Source organism: Loxodonta africana, chromosome 1 (assembly GCF_030014295.1).
Source record: "Loxodonta africana isolate mLoxAfr1 chromosome 1, mLoxAfr1.hap2, whole genome shotgun sequence".
Lineage (NCBI taxonomy): Eukaryota > Metazoa > Chordata > Mammalia > Proboscidea > Elephantidae > Loxodonta > Loxodonta africana.
Genome location: NC_087342.1, coordinates 4,265,205 through 4,292,373, shown reverse-complemented (window position 1 = coordinate 4,292,373; position 27,169 = coordinate 4,265,205). Strand labels below are relative to the sequence as shown.

The 27,169-nt window shown below is 41.0% G+C and overlaps 1 protein-coding gene across 47 annotated transcripts in view; it reads left to right on the top strand.

The window, feature by feature from the left end:
* The window catches only part of ZBTB20 (zinc finger and BTB domain containing 20), a 1,035,663-nt gene that overhangs the window by 32,579 nt on the left and 975,915 nt on the right, over nt 1-27,169 (top strand). For 38 of the 47 annotated variants that reach the window (XM_064283174.1, XM_064284185.1, XM_064284139.1 and 35 more), the window contains exons 1-2: nt 6,408-23,272; nt 23,562-23,609. The exons of 7 other annotated variants lie outside the window; for them this stretch is intronic. The gene's annotated coding sequence lies outside the window, so the exon portion shown is untranslated. Of the gene's footprint in view, nt 1-6,407; nt 23,273-23,561; nt 23,610-27,169 lie in introns of those variants that run through there. 2 more of the 47 variants (XM_064283650.1, XM_064282783.1) reach the window with 1 other exon arrangement.

The window sequence follows — 27,169 nt, the reverse complement described above, 5'->3', positions numbered from 1 at the left end:
GCTTTAATCATTTACAATATCTACTGTTGTATAGGAGCCCTGCTGGTGCAGTGGTCAAGAGTTTGCTAACCAAAGGTTGGCAGTTCAAATCTGCCAGCTGCTTCTTGGAAATCCTATGGGGCAGTTCTGCTCTATCCTGTAGGGTAGCTATGAGTCAGAATCAACTTGAAGGCAACAATTTAAAAGAAAAAATTATAATATCTAATATTTTGTTATAAGCATATGAATTTTAAATATTTGATTTACTGCTAAAGCAGAAATTAATTATTGAGTGGCATATTGAACTAAGTGCATTTACTGATAGAGGAAGGTAGGGGGAGAAGTTTTGTTAGTTTAGGACAAAAACCGCATGCATTTTATTAAAATACTAGCTTAGAGTGCTTTGCAGTTTATTTCAACTGCAGACTTTTGGGTCTGACATTGTAAGAGGCGTGTATTGGAATCCCAGACCATTAAATTTCTAAAATGAACTCATCAAGATAATTTATTTCTTTCATAGCTCTTTTCATAATTAATACGGATTTCATTATGGACAGTGTTCTTCTCTTATTGATTACTAATAAAACTGTTTCCTCAACTGGTTGGATGCTTGTTTTATGTTCATAATCAGTGCGGGCTTTCATGATGTTGGGAGTATTATTCGTGTCGTGGAAGGTTCAGTTCCTACATTTTTTGAAGTAAAATGTCATCAGTTTGGAACAGTGGAGCAGGGCACCTTATTTAGTGATGTCCACGTTTACAGACATTTGACATGAAGTAGAACTTGTTTCCTACAGAATAAATACTCTTCATTGAGATATAAATTGATAAAATAGTCAAAATGAAGTAAATGATTATATTTGAAATACCCAATATAATTATTTAGATAAAATTTAATTCAATGTAATTAAAATTTTTTATTTCACAAGACTCCTGTAAACCATGTCTCATATACCTTCTGCATGTATATACTCTGATGAATGAAGTTTCATGTACTTGTCAATAGTAGAGAGGAAGACTGAGATTTTATGTGAATTTTATGTAAATTCTACTCTAATAACTTTTTATATGACCTTATGCATTTTTTAAAAAGGTACGGCTGTAACCCTGTAACTTATTGGGGTTAAATGAACTTTACTGAACAAAAATAGAAGCTACTGTTTTTACCTGTTTTGAAGCATCCCTACTGCCCTTTGTCTCAGGGGACTTAGCAGGCTGCTGTCATGCTGACTCCATTATTAATAACTGGATTAAAAATTACTGAACAGACTGTTAGTAATGTTTCCAGCCCTTTAATCAAAACTGGTTCATGGTATGTTTCTTTTGTCACTGTTGGAAGATATTTATTGATGCGTTGCTTTTCTTCCTTATGCTTTGTTTAAATTTTACTTTGAGACGCTTGATACACCTTTTCTCAACTGTGTACTGTTTCTAAAATAAGTACTGAAATTGCCTGTGGGATGCATATGCGTTCAAATCTGTCTCCATAATTAGTCATCTTTTCCCAATATTTCTTCCTCATCTCTCCAGTTTTTTATTACAGAAAAAAAAAAATGGGAGTAATTTTGTCAACCCCCCCAACCTAAAAAAACAAACCCACTGCTGTCAAGTCAATTCCAACTCACAGCCGCCCTATAGGACAGAGTAGAACTGTCCTGTAAGGCTTCCAAGGCTAAAATCTTTACAGAAAGAAGACTGTCACATCTTTCTCCCTGGGAGTGGCGGATGGGTTTGAATCCCCAACTTTTTGGTTAGCAGCCAATTGCTTTAACCATTGCACCACCAGGGCTCCTCTAGTGACCCTATAGGACAGAGTCGAACTGCCCCATAGGCTGTAATCTTTATGGAAGCAGACTGCCACATCTTTCTCCTGTGGAGCTGCTGGTGGGTTCAAACCTCATACCTTTCTCTTGGCAGCTGAGTGCTTAACCACAGTGCTACCAGGGCTCCTTCCTTTGCCCCTCCCCTTCTCACAAATTCCATTTGGATTTTGCTTGGAATGACATTAAATGTATAAATTAACTTGGAATGAATTGAAATCTTTATAAAGTCTGTTGTGAGGTGCCATCGAGTTGGTTCCGACTCAGCGACACTATGTACAACAGGGCAAAACACTGTCTAGTCCAGCCTCACCCTCACAATTGTTGTTATGCTTGAGCCATTGTTGCAGCCACTGTGTCAGTTCATCTCATTGAGGACCTTCCTCTTTTTCACTGACCTTCTACTTTACCAAGCATCACGTCCTTCTCCAGGGACTGGTCCCTTCCAATAACATGCCCGAAGTATGTGAGATGAAGTCTCACCATCCCTGCTTCTAGGGAGCATTCTGGCTGTACTTCTTCCGAGACAGATTTGTTCATTCTTCGGGCAGTCTGTGATATATTCAATTTTCTTTGCCAGCACCATAATTCAAAAGCATCAATTCTCCTCTGCTGCTCTTCCTTATGCATTGTCTAGCTTTCATATGCATATGAGGTGATTGAAAACACCATGGCTTGAGTCAGGTGCACCTTAGCCCTGAAAGAGACATCTTGGCTTTTAATGCTTTAAAGAGATCTTTTGCAGTGGATTTGCCCAATGCAATGAGTCATTTGATTTTTTGACCTCTGCTTCCATAGGTGTTGATTGTGGATCCAAGTAAAATGAAATCCTTGACAACTTCAGTCTTTTCTTCGTTTATCATGATGTTGCTTATTGGTCCAGTTGTGGGGAGTTTTGCTTTCTTTATAAAGTCTACTTATCCCAAAATTTTAGATCGCCTTCCATTGTTTAATGTTTTTATATGTTCTTTAGTGGTGTTGTCATTTATCTGTCCTGAAATTTCTCAAGTCTATCTCTAATTATAATCTCTCAGTGTAAAACAGAAATTGGATATTTTCTCCTTTGAGTATATTTTATAAGTGGTTAATATAGCCATATAATAAATGCCATAATTTCTCTATATTTTTTAACCAGCCCAAAGTGTAGCCTTTGAAATGTCACCCTCCTTCTCGTAGTAGAAACCTAGAGCCTTATAAAAGTAGAACAAAGTAGAAAAGTAAATTTATCTATTGGTTTTAGAATACAATTTTCTATGTCTACAATGAATATTAAAAATTACATAATTAAGACTATTTTAATTTTGCCTGATCTAAATTCAGCCAAGGCTTTGACTAATCAATTTATCTCATTTGATTTGTGTAACAACACTGTTAGGCACTCGAGGACGGGCGGTTGCTCTCCCGCCACGTAACAACGCCGTTAGGCACTCGAGGACCGGCGGTTGCTCTCCCGCCAAGTAACAACGCCGTTAGGCACTCGAGGACCGGCGGTTGCTCTCCCGCCAAGTAACAACGCCGTTAGGCACTCGAGGACGGGCGGTTGCTCTCCCGCCAAGTAACAACGCCGTTAGGCACTCGAGGACCGGCGGTTGCTCTCCCGCCACGTAACAACGCCGTTAGGCACTGGAGGACGGGCGGTTGCTCTCCCGCCAAGTAACAACGCCGTTAGGCACTGGAGGACGGGCGGTTGCTCTCCCGCCACGTAACAACGCCGTTAGGCACTCGAGGACGGGCGGTTGCTCTCCCGCCACGTAACAACGCCGTTAGGCACTGGAGGACGGGCGGTTGCTCTCCCGCCACGTAACAACGCCGTTAGGCACTCGAGGACGGGCGGTTGCTCTCCCGCCAAGTAACAACGCCGTTAGGCACTGGAGGACGGGCGGTTGCTCTCCCGCCAAGTAACAACGCCGTTAGGCACTCGAGGACGGGCGGTTGCTCTCCCGCCACGTAACAACGCCGTTAGGCACTCGAGGACGGGAGGTTGCTCTCCCGCCACGTAGCAACGCCGTTAGGCACTGGAGGACGGGCGGTTGCTCTCCCGCCACGTAACAACGCCGTTAGGCACTCGAGGACCGGCGGTTGCTCTCCCGCCAAGTAACAACGCCGTTAGGCACTCGAGGACGGGCGGTTGCTCTCCCGCCACGTAGCAACGCCGTTAGGCACTCGAGGACCGGCGGTTGCTCTCCCGCCAAGTAACAACGCCGTTAGGCACTGGAGGACGGGCGGTTGCTCTCCCGCCACGTAACAACGCCGTTAGGCACTCGAGGACCGGCGGTTGCTCTCCCGCCAAGTAACAACGCCGTTAGGCACTCGAGGACGGGCGGTTGCTCTCCCGCCACGTAGCAACGCCGTTAGGCACTCGAGGACGGGCGGTTGCTCTCCCGCCACGTAACAACGCCGTTAGGCACTCGAGGACCGGCGGTTGCTCTCCCGCCAAGTAACAACGCCGTTAGGCACTGGAGGACGGGCGGTTGCTCTCCCGCCACGTAGCAACGCCGTTAGGCACTGGAGGACGGGCGGTTGCTCTCCCGCCACGTAGCAACGCCGTTAGGCACTCGAGGACGGGCGGTTGCTCTCCCGCCACGTAACAACGCCGTTAGGCACTCGAGGACGGGCGGTTGCTCTCCCGCCACGTAACAACGCCGTTAGGCACTGGAGGACGGGCGGTTGCTCTCCCGCCACGTAGCAACGCCGTTAGGCACTCGAGGACGGGCGGTTGCTCTCCCGCCACGTAGCAACGCCGTTAGGCACTGGAGGACGGGCGGTTGCTCTCCCGCCACGTAGCAACGCCGTTAGGCACTGGAGGACGGGCGGTTGCTCTCCCGCCACGTAGCAACGCCGTTAGGCACTGGAGGACGGGCGGTTGCTCTCCCGCCACGTAACAACGCCGTTAGGCACTGGAGGACGGGCGGTTGCTCTCCCGCCACGTAACAACGCCGTTAGGCACTCGAGGACGGGCGGTTGCTCTCCCGCCACGTAGCAACGCCGTTAGGCACTGGAGGACGGGCGGTTGCTCTCCCGCCACGTAACAACGCCGTTAGGCACTGGAGGACGGGCGGTTGCTCTCCCGCCACGTAGCAACGCCGTTAGGCACTGGAGGACGGGCGGTTGCTCTCCCGCCACGTAACAACGCCGTTAGGCACTCGAGGACCGGCGGTTGCTCTCCCGCCAAGTAACAACGCCGTTAGGCACTCGAGGACGGGCGGTTGCTCTCCCGCCACGTAGCAACGCCGTTAGGCACTGGAGGACGGGCGGTTGCTCTCCCGCCACGTAACAACGCCGTTAGGCACTCGAGGACCGGCGGTTGCTCTCCCGCCAAGTAACAACGCCGTTAGGCACTCGAGGACGGGCGGTTGCTCTCCCGCCACGTAGCAACGCCGTTAGGCACTCGAGGACGGGCGGTTGCTCTCCCGCCACGTAGCAACGCCGTTAGGCACTGGAGGACGGGCGGTTGCTCTCCCGCCACGTAGCAACGCCGTTAGGCACTGGAGGACGGGCGGTTGCTCTCCCGCCACGTAGCAACGCCGTTAGGCACTGGAGGACGGGCGGTTGCTCTCCCGCCACGTAGCAACGCCGTTAGGCACTCGAGGACGGGCGGTTGCTCTCCCGCCACGTAACAACGCCGTTAGGCACTCGAGGACCGGCGGTTGCTCTCCCGCCACGTAGCAACGCCGTTAGGCACTGGAGGACGGGCGGTTGCTCTCCCGCCACGTAGCAACGCCGTTAGGCACTGGAGGACGGGCGGTTGCTCTCCCGCCACGTAGCAACGCCGTTAGGCACTCGAGGACGGGCGGTTGCTCTCCCGCCACGTAGCAACGCCGTTAGGCACTCGAGGACGGGCGGTTGCTCTCCCGCCACGTAGCAACGCCGTTAGGCACTGGAGGACGGGCGGTTGCTCTCCCGCCACGTAGCAACGCCGTTAGGCACTGGAGGACGGGCGGTTGCTCTCCCGCCACGTAGCAACGCCGTTAGGCACTGGAGGACGGGCGGTTGCTCTCCCGCCACGTAACAACGCCGTTAGGCACTGGAGGACGGGCGGTTGCTCTCCCGCCACGTAACAACGCCGTTAGGCACTCGAGGACGGGCGGTTGCTCTCCCGCCACGTAGCAACGCCGTTAGGCACTGGAGGACGGGCGGTTGCTCTCCCGCCACGTAACAACGCCGTTAGGCACTCGAGGACGGGCGGTTGCTCTCCCGCCACGTAACAACGCCGTTAGGCACTTGAGGACGGGCGGTTGTTCTCTCACCATCTCACCATGTAACAATACTGTTAGGCATTCGAGGACAGGCGGTTGTTCTCTCACCACGTATAACAGGTCAGGAATCTGAGATTTGGACAGTTTGAATAACCGGCCCGAGAGCACATACGTATCGCAGAGCAGAGCAGGAATATGTAAGGTAAGATAATTAGACCTGCTTATTCTTCCTAATTGTTAGAGCCTTTGTGTAGCTATACAGATGCCTGAAATATCCAGATTACTAAAACAAATCTGACTTTCCTCTATGAATTTAAAATGTATGCAGCATAAATGCATAACATAAATTATAAAAGAATATCCACATAATCACCAGAGTTGTGTCCTTTTTTTTTTTTTTTTTTTTTTAATCACGTTGCCCTTGTTCCCCACTGAAGTAAACAGGATACTCACTTTTATGCCAATTACTTCTTTGTTTTTTCTTATAATTTTACCACATCTGGTTATCTTTGCCCGACTATATGCAGTTGCTATGAGCCGGAATTAACTCAGTGGCAGTGGGTTTGGTTTTGGTTTTATATATGATAAAGAGTCACTTTGTGGGTATTATTTTGAGAATTGTTATAGTTACAAATTATGTTTGTAAGATTGATGCAGATTGTTATACGTGGTAATAGTTATTCATTTTTATCTCCTATATAATATTCCGGAGCACTGGTAACACAGTGTTTAAGAGTTATGGCTGCTAACCAAAAGGTTGGTGGTTTGAATCCACCAGCCCCTTCTAGGAAACCCTATGGGGCAATTCTACTCTGTCCTATAGGGTTTCTATGAATTGGAATTGACTTGATGGCAATAGATTTGGTTTTTTTGGCTTACATAATATTCCACTGTAAATACACCGTAATTTATTAGTTTTCTTGTTCATGAGGAACTGGGCCATTTCCAATTTTGGTTGTTATGGACAAAACTGCTCTTAATATTTGCGTGGCACATGTATCCTGATACACATGTAAATAAGTTTTTTTTTTTAAGATATATTCTCAGGAGTGGAATACTGTGTATCCATACATTCAGCTTTACTAGATAATGCCAGATCGTTTTACAAAGTGGTTGAACCTATGCACACTTTCACCAGGGGTATATGAAAGGTCCCAGTTCTTCACATTCTAGTCAAACCTTGTCTGGTCTTTTATTTTATTTTCCCAATCTGCTGGAAGTTATACTAATTTTCCTACCCATTTATCATTCATAGATACATATATTCAGAGATAGGAGCTCTATAGTGTCATGGTTAAAAGCCTGTATTTTGAGATTAGGCAGACTCGAATTGAGGCCTGACATTGGCACTTAGTAGCTATTAAGTTTGGGCCTCGATTTATTTGTAAATGAAAACATTAGACTAAATCCAATAGTGTATCTTGCATTAAGCACAGTTCCTGGCATATGTAGTAGTAACTAACCATATTTTAAGAAAACAGGCTTACTAACGAATAGTAGCAACTTTTGTGCACCGTAAGTACATGAAGTATTTGAGTCTCGAGTTGCCAGCACGGCGATGGGAATCTCAACAGTTTGCTGGACAAACCACATCTAGAGCAATTAAGGTGCTTCCTTTGTATCTTCTATGTAGCTTTAATTTTTACTAAAATACAACTCTATTTCTGTTTCTTTCTTTTCTTGTGTTTGAATATAGCCTCACATGTGAATAAACTATTATGTAAGTGTTGACACTTGGAAGAAGACAATTGCTGGCACTGTCCTAGATTGTTCAGGACAGAGGTTTGACTCGGGAACAGGACGAGTCTGTCTAGTATATATGTCTAATACAATTTTTAGAGCCAGGGAGACATTATTGAAAATAACGTTTTTATGTTTTTTTTTTTTTCTTTAATCCATTGATTAAGTATTTATCGATTGTGGTATGGAAGTACTCTCTAAATTCTAAAGCTATTCATTTCATTTATGATTAGGTGGGTAGCAGTAGTAACAATAATAACCATAATAATCTCGTCATCTAAACAATCTCCACGCCTCCTCTTGAAATGGTCATGTTTTCCCCAAATATTTGTGGAAAAGGGTGTTTGGCTCATATCCATCTGAGTCAATCCTGTGCTGAAGACATTTTTTACTTTTCATCATTCACTGTTCATTGGCCATTGTTCACACCATCCCTGGCCACGCTCTGGGACTCCTGGGGTATTTTCTCTTTCACTCAGAAGCTGCCGTGCTTACAAAAGCTACAGTATGGGGCTGAATATGGGGCAAAATTTTCATTTTCCATCCCTTTATTTCTCATTATGCTACTAAACAAGGCTGTAGACTATCAAGAGCTCCTGAAGGTTTGGAGAGAAGGAGAACATTGCATTGCAAAAATGCCCACTTTCTAGAATTTAGTATTTCTCAGCAGTCTTAAAAAAATCTTTCGGCCACCCTGGCCTTGGGAATTTCTCACTGCTCATATTTCTTTCCTGTTATTCTTCTCTCTTCTGCTTCCTCTTTCATCTCTTTGCTCCCTGCCTTCAAATTGTAATTCGTTTCTTATCAGTACGCTTTAACCGCACCTGAAGAATTATTCAGGCCTCACTCTCTGACCCCCATCTGACTTATCATGACGTTTTCCTCAAAGGAGACTGATTCCATTCCTATGAGGAACTGAGGCCACCTTCAAACTTAGGCTTGACCACTTATGTTGTAGATAGAAAAGAAACAGTAGATAAATGAAATATAAAGGCAAGCCGAATTTTCTTCTCAGAGGTAATTCTGCTTCCTGTAGGGCAATATCTTTCTTATTCAACATTTTATTATAAAAAAAATTTCAGATACACAGCAAAATTGAAGGGCATTACGTTTTATCTACTCTAGCCATTTTTTGTTGTCACATGATCTTGAAATAATACATTTTATAAACCCGGAACATTTTATACATGATTTAAAACATTTAAATGCTATTTATAGGTTGCTTTCATTACCCTTAGAAACCACATTTGTTGAAGTTTTTCATTAGTCATTGTTTATAAATCCTATGTACTATCGATTTTTTGTTCATTTGTTCATTCATTCATTCATGAAAGCTTTACTGAATTTGAACTATGTTCCAGGTGTACTTCCAGGTGCTAGGTTGACAAAGTTTAACAAGTAGGGCCCCTGCTCTGGGGTCCCTCAGTATACCACAGAAGGGAAACAGGTAAACAAATAGATGATTACAGCAACTAAGGGCCATGATAATGTATCCCTAGCCATATGGTTTACATGTTGTCTTAGTCATCTAGTGCTGCTATATAACAGAAATACCACAAGTGGATGGCTTCAACAAACATGTAAGTTTATTTTTCCACAGTCTAGTAGGCCAGAAGGCCAAATTCAGGGCATCAGCTCCAGGGGAAGGCTTTCTTTCTCTGTCGGCTTTGGAGGAAGGTCCTTGTCATCATTCTTTTCCTGGGCTAGGAGCTTCTCAGTAGAGGGACCCCGGGTCCAAAGGGTATGCTGTTCTCCCGGCTCTTATTTCTTGGTATAATCAGCTCCCCTGTCTCTCTGCTCACTTCTCTCTTTTATATCTCAAAAGAGATTGGCTCAAGACACAACCTAATCTTATAGATTGAGTCCTGCCTCATTAACATAACTGCCTCTAATCCCACCTCATCAACATCATAGAGGTAGAATTTACAACACATAGGAAGATCGCATCAGATGACAAAATGGTGAACAATCACCCGATATTGGGAATCGTGGCCTAGCCAAATAGAAACACATGTTTTTGAGGGACACAATTCAATCTGTGACACATGTGATGCTTTGTTTTAATTTTAAACTTAAATATTTGTTGACTTGAAATTAGATTCCACGTAAAGATCATACTCGCCTTCTATCAGTAAACTAGGATTTACCTATAGTCTCTCCTAGTTTTTATTGGGACTGATGCGGTACCGTTGTAGAACAGATGACTGAGATTAAGGATTAAATCTCATTAGGCCACATGGAATTGACTTTAAGAAGGTGGCCTCGATGACAGTCAGCTACTTAGTGTAGTACTTATTCATTTTGACCTACTAATCCCAGCAGACTTTGCTCTTCCACCCATGTAATGAGATTCTAAAATTCTTCTTCTGTCCATCGTTGCTACGTGGCTGCTATTTCTTTTTTCTTCCTACCCTCCAGCCCCCCTGGGCAATGAAAGCATCTTTTGAGAATATCCTTGTGAACAATCTTAAAATACCTCAATGTGTTTTCATGTTCAGTCTCACATAATATAAAAACATCAATGATGCCTGAGAAAAGACTAGGCAAAGTATACTTGGGTATATAGTGGCAAATGCTTTTGAAATTATTTTACTTTCTTTCCTTTCAAAATTACAGAACAAAAAACAAATACAAACAACTCACTCTTCATGTACCTTTTGAAGCATTCATTTGCCAACAAAACAATCTCTGATCAAGATTATTATTATTCTAAAACTGAAATGTTATGCTTCAGTGCAATATCTATCACTGATTTCCACACTTTTCTGGGCACCTTGGGGGAAATGGATAAAATACACTCAGTGAGTCTACAAACCACCTTGTTAGAGAATAAACTATTTCTATCGAAATCTGATTCCAAATCTTCCCCTGGCCTCTATCTCTCTCTGTTTCTCTCATACACACCCACCTTTTTCTTAACCCACATTTTAAGTGTAGGTATTTTTGTTTTGTTGGATTCTATTTTTAGCTTTTGGGGGGGCACAAAATTTAAAGTATTGCATTAAATGAGATATCACATTATATAGAGGCAAAATTATTTGTTTGCACTAAATGTACTGCCTTTCTGCCACCAGCCTATGAACTCTTCAAAGGCAGGAACTGTGTCATATTTTTTATCTTCGCTTTTCACCCTAAGCACAGCACATGGCACATAGTGGGCACACAGTGCATGTTTCATGAATGCACAAAGCCCAGAGCAAGGGTAAATTTTTTTTCTGGTAGAATAAATCATTAGTCTTCAGAATAATTCAAAGTTAAAACCAATGGTATAAAATGACATGATGGCATTATTCAGCGTCTCTTATAAATCACTCGTAATTGAATCCTTGCTTTCTTTCATTCCTGTCTCAGGCTGGAGAAACAAGAAATGTTTTATTTTATTATTTATTTATTTAAGAAATTATTTTCATTATTATTGGGTATTTGATGCTTAAAATAAGCAACCTTCAATAACAAGGTAGGGTTTTGTTGTTGTTTTTAAAACAGGCTGCTCGGGAGAATAATCTACGAAAGCTATGTATAATGCTTGTCAAACCAAAAAGAAAAAAAAACAATCCCAGGCAACTGTAGAGGACAGAGTAGAACTGTCCCATAGAGTTTCCAAGGAGAGCCTGGCGGATTCGAACTGCCGACCCTTTGGTTAGCAGCCATAGCACTTAACCACTACGCCACCAGGGTTTCCATAATGCAATGAGAGTAGGTTTTATAAATTGGTAGCCTTACTGATTACACGTTATCTTCCACTTCAAAAAGGAAGGAAGTTCAATAGGTGATGTAAAGTTTTATTTTTTCCTTTTTTTCATTATTGTACTTTACAGAAGGTTTACAGAACAAACTAGCTCTGTATTAAACAATTAGTACACATATTGTTTTGTGACATTGGTTATTAACCCCACGGCATGTCAATGCTTTCCCCTTGTCCCCCTTGGGTTCCCAATCACCAGCCTTCCTGTCCGCTCCTGCCTTCTAGTCCGTGCCCCTGGGCTGGTGGGCCGCTTTAGTCATGTTTTGTTTTATGGGCCTGTCTAATCTTTGGCTGAAGGGTGAACCCCAGGAGTGACTTCAATACTGAGATAAAGTGTGCCGGGGGGCCATATTCTTGGAGTTTCTCCAGTCACTGTCAGACCAGTAAGTCTGGTCTTCTTTTTGTAAGTTAGAATTTTGTGCTACATTTTTCTGGAGCTGTGTCCAGGACCCTGTATTGTGATCTCTGTCAGAGCAGTCAGTGGTGGTAGCCGGACACCATCTAGTTGTACTGGACTGAGTCTGGTGGAGGCTGTGGTAGATGATGTGGTCCACTAGTCCTTTGGACAAATCTTTCCCTTGTGTCTTTGGTTTTCTTCATTCTCCCTTGCTCCAGGTTGGGAAGGGGGGATGTTTACAAGACCATGATCCCCACAGCCCTCAGCCCACTAGTTTGGTCCCTCGGGGAGTATGGATGTGTCTATAGAGCTTTCCTGAACTTGCCTGGAACAAGTTGTGCTGGCTTCCCCAGTATTGTTTACTCTCTTACCCTTCACCAAAGTTATCGCTTATCTATTGTTTATTTAGTGTTTTTCCATCCTTACCCCACCCCTCCCTGGTAACCATCAAAGATTGTTTCTTTTTGTGTGTAAACCTTTTCATGAGTTTTTATAGTAATGCTATCATATAGTATTTGTCCTTTTGTGATTGACTTATTTCACTCAGCATAATGCCCTCCAGATTCATTCATGTTACGAGATGCTTCACAGATTCGTCGTTGTCCTTTTTTGTTGTGTAATACTCCATTGTGTGTATGTATCACAGTTTGATTATCCATTCATCTGTTGATGGGCATCCAGGTTGTTTCATCTTTTTACTATTGTGAGCAATGCTGCAATGAACCTGGGTGTGCGTATGTCTATTTGTGTGACGACTCTTATTTCTCTAGGATATATTCCCAGGAGTGGGATTGCTGGATCGTATGGTTTTTTCTATTTCTAGCTTTCTAAGGAAGAGCCATATCGTTTTCCAAAGTGGTTGTATCATTTTGCATTCCCACCAGCAGTGCATAAGAGTTCCGATCTCCCTGCAGTCTCTCCAACATTTGTTATTTCCTGTTTTTTTGATTCCTGCCAGTAATGCCTGGGTGAGACAGTATCTCATTGTGGTTTTGATTTGCATTTCTTTAATGGCTAGTGATCAGGAGTATTTCCTCATGTGTCTGTTGGCCACTTGAATGTCTTCTTTGGTGAAGTGTCTGTTCATTTCCTTTGGCCATTTTTCAATTGGATTATTTGTCTTTTTGTTGTAGAGGGGCTGGGTTTTCCTGTAGCTTTTAGAGATTAGACCTTGTCTGATTTGTCATAGCCAAAAACTTTTTCCCAGTTTGTGGGTTTTCTTTTTACTCTTTTGGTGAAGTCTTTTGATGAGCATAATTGTTTAATTTTTAGAACATCCCAGTTATCTAGCTCATCTTCTGGAGTTAGTGTGTTGTTAGTTATGGTTTGTGTCCTGTTAATGGCATATGTTAGGGCCTCTGGCATTGATCTTATTTTTTCTTCTATAACCTATACAGTTTTGTTTTATATTTAGGTCTGTGATCCATTTTGAATGTTTTTGTGCGTGGTGTGAGGTATGAGTTCTGTTTCATTTTTTTGCACATGAACATCCAGTTTTGTCAGCACTATTTGTTAAAAAAGCTGTCTTTTTCCCATTTGATGGAATTCGGGCCCTCGTCAAAGATCAGGTGACCGTAGGTGGATGGATTTAAATCTGTGTTCTCAACTCTGTTCCATTAGTCAATGTATCTGTTGTTGTACCCGTACCAGGCTGTTTTGACTACTATAGCTGCATAGTAGGTTCTGATGTCAGGTAGTGCCAGTCCTCCTACTTTATTCTTCTTCTTCAATAGTGCTTTAGTTACTTTCCATAAAAAGTTAATGATTAGTTTTCCCATCTCTTTATCCTGTTGATATTTGTATCAGGATTGCATTGTACTTGTAGATTGCTTTGGGTAGATTTGTCATTTTCACAATGTTGAGCCTACCTCTCCGTGAGCATGGTATGTTTTTCCATTTATGTAGATCTTTTTTAGTTTCTTGCAGTAGTGCTTTGTAGTTTTCTTTATATAGGTCTTTTACTTCCCTGGTTAGATTTATTCCTAAGTATTTTATTTTTTTAGGTGCCCTTATAAATTTTTTTCTTATAAATGGTGTTGTTTTCCTGATTTCCTTTTTGTTGTTTTCTTTATTGGTGTATAGGAGTCCACCTGATTTTTGTATGTTTATCTTGAATCCTGCCACTCTGCTGAGTCTATTAGCTCCAGTAGTTTTCTCATAGAGTCTTTTGGATTTTTCTATGTATAGTATCATATCAGCTGCAAATAGGGACAGTTTTACTCCTTCATTTTTACCAACTTGGATGCCCTTTATTTCTTTTTTTGCTTTATTTCTCTAGCTGGGACTCTGAGAACAATGTTAAATAGAAGTGGTGATAAAGGGCATCCTTGTCTTGTTCCTGTCTCAAGGAGAAGGTTTTCAGTCTCTCTCCATTAAGAATGATGTTGGCTGTTGGTTTTGTATAGTTGCCCTTTATTATGTTGAGGAATTTCCCTTCTATACCTATTTTATTGAGAGTTTTTATCAGGAATGGGTGTTGGACTTTGTTGAATGCCTTTTCTGGGTTGATTGAGATGATCATGTGTTTCTTTTCTTTTTTTATTCATGTGGTGGATTACGTTGATTGATTTTCTAATGTTGGACCATCCTTGCATTCCTGGTATGAATCCTACTTGGCTGTGGTGTATTATTTTTTGAATATGATGCTGAATTCTGTTGGCTAGAATTTTGTTGAAATTTTTGCATCTATATTCATGAGAGATGTTAGTCTGTGATTTTCTTTTTTTATGGTGTCCTTTGCCTGGTTTTGGTATCAGGGTTATGCTGGCTTCATACAATGAATTTGGAAGTATCCCTTCCATTTCTGTGTTCTGAAATTTTTTGAGTAGTATTGGTCTTCTCTGAATGTTTGTTAGAATTTTACAGTGAAGCCACCTGGACCAGTGCTTTTTGTTGTTGTTGCTGTTGGCAGTTTTTTTTTCAATCTCCTCTCTTTTTATGGGTCTTTTCAGATTTTCATCATCATTTTGTGGTAGTTTGAGTAGGGACTGTGTTTCTAGAAATTTGTCCATTTTCTCTAGGTTTTCAAATTTGTTGGAGTATGCTTTTACGTAGTACTCTATTATAATCTTTTTATTTCAGTTGAGTCTGTTGTAATGTTCCCTATTTCATTTCTTATTTCAGTTATTTGCATCCTCTTGAGTTTTTGTTTTGTCCGTTTGGCCAGTGGTTTGTCATTTTGTTGATCCTTTCAAAGAACCAACTTTTGATTCTTCCTATTGTTTTTCTGTTCTCTATTTCACTTATTTCTGCTCTGATGTTTACTATCTCCTTTCTTCTGGTGTCTGTGGGCTTCCTTTGCTGTTCTCTATTTGTTCGAGTTGTGTAGCTAATGTTTTGATCCCCCCCCTTTTTTTTTTGATGTGTGTGTCTGTTGCTATAAATTGACCTCTGAGAAATGCCTTTATTGTGTCCCAACGGTTTTGGTATGATGTGTTTTCATTGTCATTTGATTCTAGGAATTTTTTTATTCCATCTTTGATTTATTCTATTACCCAGTGGTTTTTAAGCAGAGTTTTTTTTTGGTTTTCATGTAATTGATTTTTTTTCCTTACTCTTCCTCTTGTTTATTTCATCTTTGATGGAGTTGTCATCAGAGAAGACACTTTGTATTATCTCAATGTTTTGTATTTTGCTGAGGGTTGCTTTGTGGCCTAAGATGTAGTCTATTCTGGAGAATGGTCCATGTGCATTGGAAAAGAATGTGTACTTTGCAACTGTTGAGTGGAGTGTTCTATAGATGTCTATGAGGTCAAGGTGGTTGATTGTGACCTTTAGATTTTTGTTGAGTTTCACTGTAGATGTCTTGTCTTTTACTGAGAATGGTGTGTTCAAGTCTCTTACTATTATTGTGGAACTGTCAATTTCTGTTTTCAGTGCTGTTAGAGTTTATTTTATGTATTTTGAAGCCCTGTCATTGGGTGTATAGATATTTATTATGGTTATGTCTTCATGATGGATTGTCCCTTTAATCATTATATAATGCCCTTCCTTGTCTTTTATGGTGGATTTTGTTTTAAAGTGTGTTTTGTCTGACTTTGTGACTCCTGCGGTTTTTTGGTAGTTGTTTGCTTGATATATATTTTCCATCCTTTGATTTTTAATAAATTTACATCTTTGTTTCTAAGATGTGTCTCTTGTAGATGGCATAATGATGGATCCTGTTTTTTTTTTAATCCATTCTGTGACTCTCTGGCTCTTTATGTGTACATTTAGGATATTTACGTTCGGTTTAATTATTGATAGATGTGAGTTTATTGCTGTCATTTTGCGGTGATGACATTTTCTTTGTTCCTCTTCATCTCCTGTGCCGAATTCCTTTTGTTTGTGGATTTTTTTTTGTCATTTCTTGTGTTTTTGTAGATTTTGTGTTTACTGAGACTTTATGTTTTTCTTTATTTTGATGAGTATGTTTGTTAACTTTCTTTGTGATTACCTTGAAATTTACCCTTGTCTTCCTAAGTTTGAATCAGTGTTTTATTACTTGGTATTGCCTTGCCTTCTTCTCCATTTGAAAGTTCTATACCTACAGTATTTATTACCTCTTTTATTATACTGATGTTGTTGTCATTTACAGATTAATCTTTCTGATGCCCTGTTGCAAATCTTTTACTTTTGATTAATTCTTGAGAGTTTATTATCTAGGTTGGTATCTGGCTGATGTGGTCTTGTGTCCTGGATTCAGACTGTCATCTGATGTTGTTTTTTCTCAAACCATAGGACTCCCTTTAATAATTCTTGTAAATTTGGTTTTGTTTTTACATATCCCCTTAATTTCTGTTTATCTGAAAACGTCCTAATTTCACCATCATATTTGAGTGGGAGTTTTGCAGGATATATTATTCTTGGTTGGCAATTTTTTTTCTTTCAAGGTTTTATATGTCATCCCATTGCTTTCTTGTGTGCATGGTTTCTGCTGACTAATCAGAACTTAATCTTATTTTTTCCCATCTGTATGTGACTCTTCATTTTTCTCAAGCTATTCTCAGGATTCTTTCTTTGTCTTTGGTTTGAGTGAGTGTGATTATGATATGCCTCAGTGATTTTCTTTTGGGGTCTATACTATATGGGGTTCACTGAGCTTCTTGGATGGTCAGCTTTTTGTCTTTCATACTATTAGGGAAGTTTTTTGTTTGCAATTCTTCAATGATCTTCTCTGTGTTTTCCATTTTCTCCCTCTGTGCTGGAACTCTGATCACTTGCAAATTTTTCCTTTTGATTACATACTACATCATTGTCAGTGCTTGTTCGTTTTTTCTTCATTCTTTATTCTGCTTTTCCTCAAAGTGGTACCCAAGGATTTGTCTTCAATGTCACTGATCCTGTCTTCCATTGATTCAGACTTGCTCCTCAAACCTTCTATGAGACTATCTATTTCTGTTGTAATTGCTTTTTGTGTATGATTTCTAGTTGTGAATTTATTTTGATGTTTTGTTCCTATATTATTTTCCTGAATTATTCCACTTTTTGTCTGCCTTGTCCATAATTTTGTCTTTTCAATGATTTTTTTTTTTAATTTTATCCTCACTTTTGTCTGATTTTTCCTTCAACTCTTGAATAGCCCTGAATATTAGAGATTTTAATTCACTATCAGGTAATTCTAGTGCCTTTTCTTCTACTGGAAGGTCATCTGTTGTTTTATTTTGGATGCCTACTGGATCCATTCTGTCTTTTTTTAAATATGTTTTGATATTGTCTGCTCTCTTCTGGACATTCAGTAGTTATTTTTTTCATTTATTGATTGTAGATTTGTTTGTTTCATCGTGCTTTTTTTGTTTTATTTGGTTATGTCAGAGAAGGAGGGCTGGGCATTCTTTGTTGTTTTGCCTCGTCTGTGGACACAGTACTTCTTACCACTTCATCCAGTGGACAGGGCCAGTCGCTCAGCTATGGTGCAGCAGTGCACACCGAACTGAAGGGGAGGGGCTGGGATGGGTCGTTTGTGGCATGTACTTGGACCAACAGGGTGGGGCTGGGGCTCAGTGCAGGGTAGGTTTCAGTAGACCATGCCTGTGCTGCTTGGAGGTGCAGTGCTCAGTGCATGGTGCCGATAGACAGGAGGGATTGGGAGGTTGTGATGTGTGGAGCTAAGCTGATGTGGGAAAGGAGAGAAAGAGGCGAGAGAAGCAAGAACCAAAAAAAAAAAAAAAAAAAGTGCAGAGGGGGCCTGCCATTGAAGTGCCATGGACCCAGGGAACCCATGTTTTGCTGGCTTTCTATCCAGGTGGTGAAGCACAGCCCGTCATGAAGGGACTGATACGGCACATGCTGCTAGATGGGCAGGAGAAAGGAAAGGAAGAAAGGGGGAGAGAGAGAGAGAGATAAGAAACTAGATTTTAAAAAAAAAGGAGAGAGAAAACACGTGTGGCTAGGTGGTCAGGGGAAAAAAATGGAAAGAATGTAGAGAGAGACAAGAAACCAAGAAAAAAAAGGTGCCAGTTGGTTGGAAGGAAGGGAAGGGAGGTAGAAAGAGACAAGAAACTGAGGGAAAAAAGGAAGAAAGAAAAAAATGTGCCCCAAGGGATTTCACTGAAAGTGAGTCCCTAGCTGAGCGGTGCTGCACAGCCTGTCCGGAAGGAGTGGAGATGTCATACAGTGCCAGGTGTTCAGGAGAAGGGCAAGGAAGGGAGGCAGAGAGAGACAAGAAACTAAGAAAAAAAAAAGGGATAAAGACAAGAAAAATGCTTCAAGGGAGCTACCAGAAGTGGGTCCCCAGCTGAATGGCACTGCATAGCCCATCAAGAAGGAGCAGAGATGGTGCATGGCACCAGATGCTCAGAAGAAGCGTAAGGAAGGAAGATAGAGAGAGAAGAAACCAAGAAAACAATAAGAGAGAAAGAAAAAATGCCCCAAGGGAACCCACCGGAAAGGGTCCCCAGCTGAATGGCAATGCACAGCATGTCAAGAAGGCGTGGAGATGGCACACGGCACCAGGTATTCAGGAGAAGATTAAGGGGGGAAGGTAGAGAGAGACAAGAAATTGAGGCAACAAAAAAAGAGAGAAAGAAAAAAAATATGCTCCAAGAGAGCCCCCTGGTGTAGTGTCATGGACCAGGGAAGTGGCTCCCCAGCTGCATGGCACTGCATAGCCCATCTAGAAGGAACAGAGATGGCACACAGTGCCAGGTGTTCAGGAAAAAGAAGGGAAGAATGGTAGAGATAAGAAATCAAGAAAAGAAAAAAAAAATTCCCAAGGGAGCCCACTGGCCTGGCAGCACAGACCAGGGCAGTGGCTCCTAAGCCACACAACACTGCACAGCCCAGCTAGGAAGGGCAGAGATGGCACACAGTGCCAGGTATTCAGGAAACAGGAAAGTAGAGTGAGATGAGAAACCAAGAAATGAAGAAAGAGGAAAAAAAGAAAAAAAAAAAATGCCCCTAGGGATCCCACCACCATGGCAGCATGGACCAGGGAAGTGGCTCAGCAACCGAGCAGTGCTTCACAGCCTGTCAAGAAGGAGCAGAGATGGCATGTGGAGCCAGGTGTTTGAGAGAAAGGAAGGGAAGGAGGTGAGAGAGAGAGAAGAAACCAAAAGAAGCCTAAAAAAGCAGCAACAGCAACAAAAAAAAAATGACACTGAAGGAGCTGGCTGGCGTGGGTGGGACAAATTCAAGCAGCAAAGAGCTGGTGCCTCCCTGGCTGAACAACCACAGCCCACCAGGAAATGGCTGAGACCAAGCTGGGGGAAGCAGGGTTGAGGGGGTGGGAAAGTGTGTATCCCTGATACCTGAGTGCTCTGACTCCTACTAGCAGCTCCTTGAAGCTCTCTTCCAGTACTCCTTGCCACCTTCTCAGTGGCTAAAGAGTCCAAGATGGCGAATCCATGTTGTTTTAGCTGATAGGGGACCTCCACTCCGTATCTCTCCTCATTCCCTGTTCTGTGAGTTTCTTATTCCATACGGTGCTTGGTTGAGTTCTTTATTTTTTCATTTGACACTTAGGGTTTAGGATTGATGTTTGTCTCTGTTTTACTTAGTTTTTCAGGTCTTTGGTGTGGAGGGATGGTATGGTGCTTCTGTCTATAGTGCCATGTTGGCTCCTGCTGTGATGTAAACTTTTAGATAGAGTAAATAGACCTTTGAACCAAATATATTGAGAACTCTGCGTGTACATTAGAAGTACAAATTTGTACCATCCTGTATTAATTAGTAATATATCAAGAGGAATCATCAGGACATGTTGAATTTGAGAATCTTATGGCTGGATATGGCCTTAGCTATCGTTGGATATTAGCGATAGTACGGTGTAGGGATTAAACACTTGGACTCTAAACTAGAGAGACTGGGTTCAAATCTCATTACTGCTCTGCTGTATGATCTCAGGCAAGTCAATTAACCTCTCTTATTTCTTCACCTGGAAAATGTGACTAAAAATAACCCCTACCTCATAGGATTATTGTTAGGATTTAATAAGTTAATAAATGAAAAGTACTTAGAACAGTTCCTGGCATATAGCAAGCACTCAAGTATTAGTTCTCAACCATCGTCATTATTATGTTATCTAGTTCAATTCCTTCCTTTTTTAATTTTAATTATTATATTTTAATATGAAGACACCAATGCCATGAGTATATAAACTCAGGGTGTATAAACTCTTCGTGGCAACACTGAGACCAGAAGCACTTTTTAATTCCCACTTTAGGATCTTTCTATAGAACTAAGTTGCCCCGTGGCATATCAGCATAGGAAGCAATTTAATAACTTGATGACTTCTAGAGTCTGACAGACGATTGAGATTATTGCTTCATGTGGTGCTGTGGTTAATTCAAGTCTTTTAGGCCCCTAACCCCAGCAAGGGAGAGTATCTGGAGCTCCAGAAAGTACTAAGACTGTGCCACTTATTGCACTTGGAATCCAGTAAAGTGTGCAGATATGGGAAAAGTATTGAGCTGCTGTGCATTTTTCCATGAAGCCAAAATATTTGTTTTTTCTCTTTTAAATTTAACTAGGTAGTTCTGTAGAAAAGGTGAAGAGCCTTCTTGGTCCTTTACATTCCTTTTGACCCCTGCCGGTAGAAATCCAACATTGTCCTCTCGTTCTCCTTGGATTAAAACAAAACGAAACAATATAGAATACCTATAACCTTATTTTAAAAAGTCAGTACTTACAAATATCTCATTTGAATCCGTGTGTCAAACTGTGGGGCTGTGTGCCATCTTAATTGGCATTTTTCTTCATATATTTGAATCAGGCTTTGGAGAAACAATAGGTCAAGAGGACGAAAACAGAATTGCCAGGCTCAGCAGTAAGATGCATGCTGGGAACTTAGGCACTCTAAGTGTATTTTAGAAAGGTTTTTCTCAAGACATGTGACCAGAAGTAAGGACTTGTTACATCACTTTTAGTGAGTGTCTTCGTCCTCTTAAGCAACCGCCCTTGAGGGGTAAAACACTGGTGTAGCAACGGAGAATTAGAATTGGTAGTTTATAATGAGAACTGAATGTTTGGATCCTTGTTTTTGTTTTTTTTTTTTAAAGTAGTATTTTCCTAGGACAGTCAGCATGGTGTGTAACTTGACGTTAGCCTTCTCATTTCTGTGCTGTAGATTATCTGCCCTTAAAATAGCTAAAACGATACTGATTTGTATTCTGAAGATGACCCAAGTCTTAACAGACGTTCTTCAAGAGATTTCTGGGAATCAGGTGAAAATGGAGTTGATCTAAAAGTTATATGTTGAAGCAATTAAATTATTTATTTTGTTAGTTAAAAATTGACTTTTAAATGAAGGACCTGAAACTTATAAACTAGTCCTGTTGATGTAGAGGGACACGCTCTGATTTTTGATGCAGATAAAACACTAAATCGTATAAAGAGGAAGATTTTACAATTTATTTCCTTAGGATTGTTGATGCCCAAATGCAAGTTTTGACTAGGTCAGATGCACTCATATTTTTCATTCGTAGGTAGATTTTTTAGAGTATTTAACCTCTGTGCTAATGTTCCTAAGTCTCATTCAAGTGACACACAGCAAATTGTGTAGAAATACACTAAAGAAGAGGGGTGTTTAGGTAGAGACAGTGCTAGGAGGTGTCTAGTTTTGAAAAATGGGGGGAACAGGGAGAATGGCTTGAAACCAGGTCTGTTTTCTGATGCTTGTTAATTCCTTAGCTGCAAACATCTCACGGATGGGAGAAAAGGCACCTGGAGTGAAGACGGGGGTAGGGAGCACATGAAGAGGTGAGGCGCGGGTTAACAGCATTATTTTGGTTCTTGCCTGTGAAAAAAAAATTTGGTTAGAGGTATCAGACAAAGAAAAACAGTTTTGTTTTGTTTTTTAAGGAAGATTTATTTAGGAGCATTGATTATTTGTAATTTCCCCTTCTAATAAAAGAAGCAGGGGTGTCTGCTCTAGTTTCAGACCAATATTCTATGAAACCTTGTCCTGTTTGCGGGGTAGCTGCTTCTGTGACTTATTTCCGTTGCTGTGATGCTATGTACTATATGCGTTGCACCTGTTCGCACACACACAGTACATTGCATTGTGATGTTTGTACAGATAGATGCTTCAGCTAAGAAGCCAGTTTGCCTTCTTCGTAGAGTACTAGTCTATTAGCTACTTAATTAAACTTAACTCGGCTTTTGTCTGCAATTTTGCGTGTGGTCTGGGTTTATTGACTGAACAGTGATTTCTTCTTTGCAGTTATCAGTTTTGTCGGAGATCAGCTTTCCTATTGTATGGAGCCTATTTCTTACAGAGCCTCCTTTAAGACTGCTCTGACTTTAAAATCATTACCAGGCTTTTGTCAGAGCAGATTTGTTGACACTCACAGGAAAAAAAAAAAAAAAAATTAAAAGACTGCTACAAATAAGCTCTGCATTTCACTATTCCCTGCTAATATGCAAAAAAAAAAAAAATGTATTTATGATAATTACATGTACTATGTGCCAGCACTGAAACAATACATGCCTCATAATGGAGCATAAATAAAGAAGGTGGAGCCAGCTGCTCTCCAACTGTTTATTTGCGAGCAGTAATGATATAGAGAATATACCTTTTTCACTCTGCTAGTCTGGCAATACTGAACCTGTTGCTGCAATAGACGAGTTGTATTTTGCTGGATAGGGGAAGGGCTGTCTGCTGTCTGGTAGGAGGGCTTTGTCTCTGCCTCTTTCTGTTTTTCTTTCTCTCTCTCTCTCTCCTCTTCTCTCTCTCACTCGCTTGCTCTGTCTCTGTCTCTCCCTCTCTCTCTCTCTGCCCCCCCTCTCCCTCCCTCCCTGTTGCTCTCTCTCTCTTCCCGTCTCTGTGGTTTGTAAGGTAGGTTGCAGTGTGTGTATATACACAACATCAAGAGCAGGAAAATGGACCCATTAGGGAGGCAGGCAGTCATTACCACTCACCCTGTACTTCCAGGGAGACACCGATTATGAGAGCAGAAACTCAGCGCTGGAGAAGAAGGTAGAGCAGACAACTTTTATAAAAAAAAAAAAAAAAAAAACCCTGCTTCCTCAGTGCCCCCTCCACCTAGCCCCTGCTTTGAGCCCCCACTGCTTTGCTTCTTTCTCTCTTGAATTTTAATTTCTCTGTTTGAGTTTGACAGAGCTCTTGCTAGCTTAACATTCGGAATATTTATAGGGGGCCTACCCTCTACTAATTTTCTTCCTCCTTATTTAAGGGTGTGCCCTTGTGATGCAGTTTAATTACTTGCAAAATAATGGCAAACAAACCTGTTTATTTGTCTCACCAGAGCCCAAAAGGAATCAGCCCCTCTCACTCTTCTGAAACAGACCCCTCTGTACGTGAGTCTCCTTGCTTCTCGTGTCTGTTTATGCAGTTCCATCTGTCTGTCTCTGTGTCATGTTGTCCTGATTTATTGCTAACTGGGTTTTGTTAGTATTTGCCAATGAGTTGTAGCTGCAGTGCTAGTGTGGGCATTACTGAAGTGAGACTCTTGTTCTTTGTTCTACGTTGAAGTTTAAAGTCCATATTTACTGTTTAAATCCTTGCAGCAGGTTGAATACTTTTTTATCAGTATATTTATTTGATGGCACTGACCACAAGGTGAGGGAGGGATAGGAACTCAGGGCGGGCAAGAATCAAGTAATTATTTTTATCATCGCACACTCTTTTCTTTTACAGCTGGGGGATGTATTTTGAAAGGAATAAGGTACTTCGTTTTCTAACTTTTATTTTCACAGATGGATTTTTACATTTATAGGGATATCACTATGGGTAGGAAGAATGCAAACTTTCTGAACAAGCAGTTTTTCGTTCTAGAACTGTTTCCTTTTAGTATGTTATTGTTTATTTATGCTTGGGGTAGAAGGAGTGGGGGACTGACCCTCTTTTTACAAAGTCAAAGCTATGAAGTGTATCAGGCCATCTTGTACAAGGACCGTAAGTATCCATTTAACATTTCGGGGATTATAAATAACGTATTTGTTATTTCAAGCCTAGTTTTGAGATGCTTTCTTTTCCCTTTCTTTCTTTTCTTTTTTCTCTCTCTCTCTTTTTTTATGGTGGGAAAAGTTGCATTTCACAACTAGCTGACATTGTTGGAGGAGTTTTCCCAGAACAGTGTTCTTCGAAATTCAAAGGAGTAGTTAAATAGTTCCATTCGAAATGGACTCTTTAATGGAGTTTCATTCGGATTTTCAGAAAGTAAAACTGCTATTCACTTGATAAAAAATAAGCCAGATAACAAGACTCGTGAATGTTTTCAGCATATACATGAGCAGTGATAGAAAATCGATGCTGATTTGTAGAGATCTTTGATAACAATCACCTTTTTCATAATAAATTATTTATTTAATAGAAGTGGCAGACTTTTCTTTTTTTTTAATTCCATTAAGCTTCTCTGACAACACAAAGGAGTCCATAAAGCAATATTCTTAACCCACCTGGGACATTGGAACAGATACCTTAACCCATTCTCAAGGTTCAAACCTAGTGAAAATGTTTATTAAAAATCCATTATTTAAGGAGGGTGGTGAATTTTTGCTGCTAGAAGTCTTTTTTTTTTTCTTCTTCTTCTTTTTAAAAATTTATTCTGGGACTTTTAATTTGCTTGTGTTGCGTAAACTGTCTTTTAAGCTGGCAAGGCTAGTTTTGACCAAGGCAAGTACAAATACTAAGTATACTGAATCAGGTCCTGTCAGAGATTTTTTTTTTCCCCCAAAGGTTGAAGGAAAACTTTTGGGGGAGTCTGTTGTAAGCGTATGTTAATATGGTACACATTAAGTGGTGCTTTGAATGCGATTGCCTCCATTTCAGTCTCTTGACCCCAAAATTTGTTTCTAAACAAATATTTCCAAAGTATGAGTGTGTCACGCACCTGTCATTTTCTCTGTTAGCAATGTGAGAACTCTCTAAAATTCTGTTTTTTTCAAAATAAATTTTTTATGCCCGTGTTACTCAACCATTCTCTTTCTCTGTGCATGCATGTGTGGAGATAGCTACGTGCATATGTGTGCATATATGTAATGTCATACATGTATGGAGAAAGAAATTTCAGATTCTTTGCAGGTATGACATTTGAAAAATTTCCTGTTAAGTATATTTTTGTTGATCACAAGCCAACAACAAATGGAGAGGCTTACAAGAGAAGATGAGAATTGCTTTTTTAGCCTTCTAGAAAGAATAAAAACCAGCAAAAAATTAGTCATTTTTACAGTTGGTTTAGTTTTTTAGGACGTGTCTGTGTTTTCTTTTGCATTGTAATTCGTAGCCTTCAGTCGATTTAAAATACTGTTAGTTAGGAGAAATGCTCTTGGCCCTTTCAGAGAGGGACCATCACAACTGAAAGACGGCACAACAGCGTAAAATCTGCATAAGGAAACTTAAAACCAGTGTGCTCTACTGTATAGGGGCTTGGAAAGCTGAAAGGTTTGCATCACAGGAGGGCCAAAAAAATTCATGACCAGCCTTGCTTGTTATGCTGGGCTCTTCTTATCAGCACGTGGAACCTGCCTGTCCAGGCCCTGAAGCCTTGGTCAGGTCAGAGCGTTTCATTTCACTGTTGGAGCAGACACTTATCTAATACACCCACACAAGGAAGTGCTGCAAAGCAGTTATTTCATGCTTTGCCATGCCCTGTAGCTAGAACAATTTGGTCCTGAGTGACGTGTATGTGCTTTTTAACTCTTATCTGATGAAAATCAGCTTTAGTTATTCGAAAAGGACCCAAACAGTGGAATACCAGACAATATGATTCAAACACTCAGCACATACCAGTTTAAACTTTTTTTTTTCCTCCCTAACTTAAGGGGAGGATCACCTTGGTATAAAGACTATATAGTGATTTCCTGGGCTTTACTCATTCCGGTTTCAAAAATCGCTGCTACTTTTCCATCTTGACTTTTTTCTCCAGAAGCCTACATTCATCAAAAAGATAGCAGCTGCATCCTTCCCCCCTGAAATGTTAACAAATAAATGGCATTCCTCTTTATTTATCTATTTTTGAATTTTAATGATTAGGCCTTGTGCTAATTAACAAATTCCCGTATTCATAAAATCTGGCACTTCTTAAATATCCAATTGTGTTATTATCTACACATGTTCTGGCTTTCTATAAATATAGACATTATCAGTGGATGTGTTCATGAACTTGTCCAAGTCTGAGTAGCTGGTCATGTTGCCACATGAGAAGCCAAGTTCAGGCCCTGGGAGAGTACATTGCCCCAGGGTCTGGCTAGGTGTGTGGAAGCAGCATCTGGCTGACATGGCTCACCAGTGACCCTTCCTGGCAAAGGGTGAACTGATGTTGACATTCTTTGAATGCTGCTGGTTCCAGCCATCTTCAGCTCCAAGGGTGGCCTCTTTAGGTTGAAATATTGATAATGGACATTACAGCTGACTTGCCTTGGAGACCACTTAAAACATATATATATGTATTTTTTTAACTACATTTTTCAGTGGACTGCTCTAAAAGAAGTAAAATAGCATGCCCCTTCTAACTCTCGTAGCTACTGAGGATCTAAGGCAGCATGAAAAGTTACATAGCACTGAAAAGAAAACATTTAGGTTTGTATAGCTTTTTGTTTGTATAGCTGCTTAACTATTATAAGTAAATTATAGAAATGAGCTATTACTTACATAGGGACAGCTCACCCTACATTTAGGACAATAAATACTAGCAGTTGAGCAAGCATATATGTGTAAGAGTTATTGCTACATTAGAAATCAAGATCTCTTAAGTGATTGTACATAGTGTCTAGGCCATTTTGATTACCTTATACGATGACCAGGGATTGTTTACAATGCTACAGTTGTCAGCACTGGCCATTTGGTACTTTGTTCCAAATCTTCAAATCATGTGTAGGACTCCTAGGTATTGGGTAAAGCTTGACGCTTGTA